This window comes from Tenrec ecaudatus, chromosome 7, assembly GCF_050624435.1.
Source record: "Tenrec ecaudatus isolate mTenEca1 chromosome 7, mTenEca1.hap1, whole genome shotgun sequence".
Taxonomy (NCBI): Eukaryota; Metazoa; Chordata; class Mammalia; order Afrosoricida; family Tenrecidae; genus Tenrec; species Tenrec ecaudatus.
The window spans coordinates 159,701,860-159,705,981 of NC_134536.1; positions in this window are offsets into that span (position 1 = coordinate 159,701,860).

The window sequence follows — 4,122 nt, forward strand, 5'->3', positions numbered from 1 at the left end:
AACAGTTAAATTATAAAGCAGTACAAATGGCTCAATGCAACTCACTCACCTGAGAGAGTTATGAGACACCGGCAGTCCTTCAAGTCTTGAGGGCCGCCAGGTAGTCCTCTGTAGAGAGAGCTAGGCTATCCCAGCACAGGCAGCAAACAGCAAGGCAGGTCACCAACTGTCAGTCTTAAAGGGACCTCAACTTACAGCGACACAGTCCACAGGCTAGGCATCCCACAGGTAGTGTAGCCTGTAAATTGAGGCACAGAACAGGCAAGGCAGCCGCACACTGGTACGATGGTCAAAGAGCGAGAGACAAGAAAGGCGAGCCGCTTGTCTCTGCTCTTCAATTAATCCCACTGTGTTTATCGGCCAGGCTGGCACAATAAACTATCTCAATAAGCAAATTTGGTGAAGAAAGCTGATGGTGCCTGGCTATCAAAAGATATAGCATCTGGGATCTTAAAGGCTTGAAGGTAAACAAGCGGCCATCTAGCTCAGAAGCAACAAAGCCCACATGGAAGAAGTACACCAGCCTGTGTGATCACGAGGTGCTGAAGGGATCAGTTATCAGACATCAAAGAACAAAAAAATCATATAATTGTGGGCTCATTTCCCTGATACTATTGCTGAAGACAAATGGGTACATAAGCAAATGTGGCAAAGAAAGATGATGGTGCCCGGCTATCAAAAGATATAGCATCTGGGGTCTTAAAGACTTGAACATAAACAAGTGGCCATCTAGCTCAGAAGCAACAAAGCCCACATGGAAGAAGCACACCAGCCTGTGCGATCACGAGGTGTCTAACATCATCAGAACAAAAAATCATATCATTGTGAATGAGGGGGAGTGCGGAGTGAAGACCCAAAGCCCATTTGTAGGCCACTGGACATCCCCTTACAGAAGGGTGTCAGGTAGGAGACAGCCAGGGTGCCATGTAGCAACGATGAAACACACAACTTTCCTCTAGTTCCTAAATGCCGCCCCCCCACCACTATCATGATCCCAATTCTACCTTACAAATCTGGCTAGACCAGAGGATGTACACTGGTATAGCTAGGAACTGGAAACACAGGGAATCCAAGGTGGATGATCCCTTCAGGACCAGTAGTGTGAGTGGTGATACTGGGAGGGTGGAGGGAGGGTGGGTTGGAAAGGGAGAACCGATTACAAGGATCTACATATAACCTCCTCCCTGGGGGACGGACAACAGAAAAGTGGGTGAAGGGAGACATCGGACAGGGCAAGATATGACAAAATAATAATTTATAAATTATCAAGGGTTCATGAGGGAGTGGGGAGGGAGGGGGAAAAATGAGGAGCCAATGCTGGGGGCGTAGGTGGAGAGCAAATGTCTTGAGAATGATGAGGACAATGAATGTACAAATGTGCTTTACACAATTGATGTATGTATGGCGATAAGAGTTGTATGAGCTCCTAATAAAAACGATTATACATAAATAAATAACACAGATATTTAAAGAAAAACAAAACACAGCACCCAAACCCCTTTGATTGTGAATTGGGTAGGTTTACAGAGCAGATCAGCTTTCCAGTCAACACTTCACCCACATTTGTTTCATCTCCCTGATTTCTATACTTGCAAACTAACCTCCCTCACCCTCACTGCCTCCCTGGGATGCTTATTTCCATCCCTCCTGCTTTCCTGCCCGTCTTGCCTTCTAAACTTTGTCCTTGGGCAAATGCTGCCCTTGTGACCTTGAGTGCTGTTTATTTTATGGCGGTCTTGCTCCCCTTATATTCCTGCCTGTTGTTTGGCTGAAAGGGAAGTCAGTTGAGTCAAGGGGCGGAGTGCAGTTCCAGGTTTGATGAGCGACTGACAGCCACAGTCTCAGGGATGTCACCAGCCTGTATTTCGCCAGCAAGCTGCTTCTTTCTTATAATATTGAGTTTTCTTCCACACCTCCTCCTGCGCCATCCAGAGCCTTTCAGAGCCATTGGCAGTGGTGGCTGGGCACCACCTAGTTCTCTGGGTCTCTGAGTCAGTCACGGAGGCTGAGGTTTGTGTGGCCCAGTCGTCGCGGGTTCCGATAAAGGAAGACCACTGAAACGTCCCAGTAGAGTCACTGCCGTCTCACTGTTCATACCAGGCTCGCCTGGGCTGCAGCGGAAATGCTCAAAGGGGATCTCGCTCCAGACGGCAGCCGCTATTTCCCCGGCCAATTTTCTTTTATATCATTCCGGGAGGGGAGAAGACAGAAAGCAGAAGAAAAAGCAAGTTAAAATACGGTATCACTAAAGTGGTCCTGACAGAAGTAAGACAAAAGTCTATTTAGGCAAAGTTTCAGGCGCCTTGGTTTATGATCCCAATTCCTGGATTTTCTCTCTAGCTTGTCCTCCTGGTGGAAAAGGGGGTGGGGTGGGGAGAATGGACACTCCTGTCTCTGAGAGAGACTGACAGCATCTCTTGATGAGGGGAGAGGGGTAGTTTAAACAAGAACTGCTCTGAGGGCACTTACACACCTTCATTCTTACACACTTGTGATGTTACACACTTACGCAACTTGTGATGTTACACACTTACACGACTTACACACTTGTGATGTTACACACTTACACAACTTGTGATGTTACACACTTACACAACTTACACACTTGTGATGTTAAAACTCATGACCTCCGACCAGGCAAAGGCTGCTGCTGGTGGTGGTGGTGCACAGAATGCCCTCAGGATAAAGTGTTCTTGGGACAGTTCTGCTTCGATGTGTTGATTTGACCTTGTCTATTTCAGAATAATCCACTGAAATAATGTTTCACTTGCATCTTCGATTTTCTTCACCCCTCTTGTCCTCCAGACGGAAAGACCAATAATTATACTGTAGGTGGCTGCTCAAGAGCCTTTTCAGGCCCTAGTCGTTCCTTGCTGAAGTAGGCTGCAGAACATAAACCCTGTGGGGCCCCTGAACCAAGATCCTTGGTCCCAAGACCCAGAAATCCATTTCCTCCAGGTGTGGCTTTCTAAGATGTTTTCATAACTTTATGCCTTATATGCTCCACCACATTCAGATAGGTTATTTTGTAGCCAAAGTAAATGCACAGACACAAAGATCCTCTGTTAAACACACACACACACACACACACACGATAATGTTCCTGCTCTCCTTCCCATCCCCATTTGGCTTCCACGTCCATCCGCACCTACTCACAGAGTACCATGATTTTAGGATGGTGCATACAACAGTGCTGACCTCTGTGACTGCTTCTGTACATTTTTTTCTGACCTCACACTTATTGTTTGCTCCTTCCCTTTCGCTTAACCACCACTGTCTGTCAGTTTGTCCTGCCACGCTGGCTTGTGTGTGGCTGTCATGCTGGAAGCGATGTTGCTGGTATTTCACCCGCCAGCAGGGTCACCCACAGTGAGCAGGTTTCAGTGGTGCTCCCACCCGAAGAACAGACAAAGAAGGACTCAGCTCCCCATTTAGGAGGAAGGAGCACTGAGAACCTTATGCACAGAATCAAAGCATTGTCCGGTCCCGAAAGCCCAATGATGGGATGTAGAGCTTTCTGTGAGTGAGTGCTGTTGGATGGGCCCCTTGGGATACTAGAAATGTGACCGAGGAGAGTTAATGACTCCGTGGAATCATCCATGGCGACACAAATGGGGTGAATCCTGTGGGAATAGAGCCTTGGGCATCTTCATTTGTTGACAAGGCACAACTCAAAGGAAGAAGAAACGGCTTAAAATAATCTGACCGAATTTGTGTGACATATGAATCTAGGAAAATTGGCAGTTGTCAAAGGTGAAATGAATTAAAGATCTGAGAATGACGAGGCCAATGAATGCACAAATGTGCTTTATGCAATTGATGTATGTATGGAATGTGATAAAGGTTGTATGAGCCCCTAATAAAACGATTAAAAAAACGAAAAGAAAGAAATGCATAAAGATCATCTCCTAGGCATTAGTGAGCTGAAATGGACTGGTATTGGCCATTTTGAATCAGAAAATCATATGATTGACTGTTCCAGGAATAACGAAATCAAGAGGAATGGCATGATGTTCGTTGTCAGAAGAAGGGACTTTGCAAAAATCAGTCATGAAATGCCATGCGGTTTGTGATTGGATCATATCAATCCACCTTCAAGGAGATCCAATCAATACAACTAAC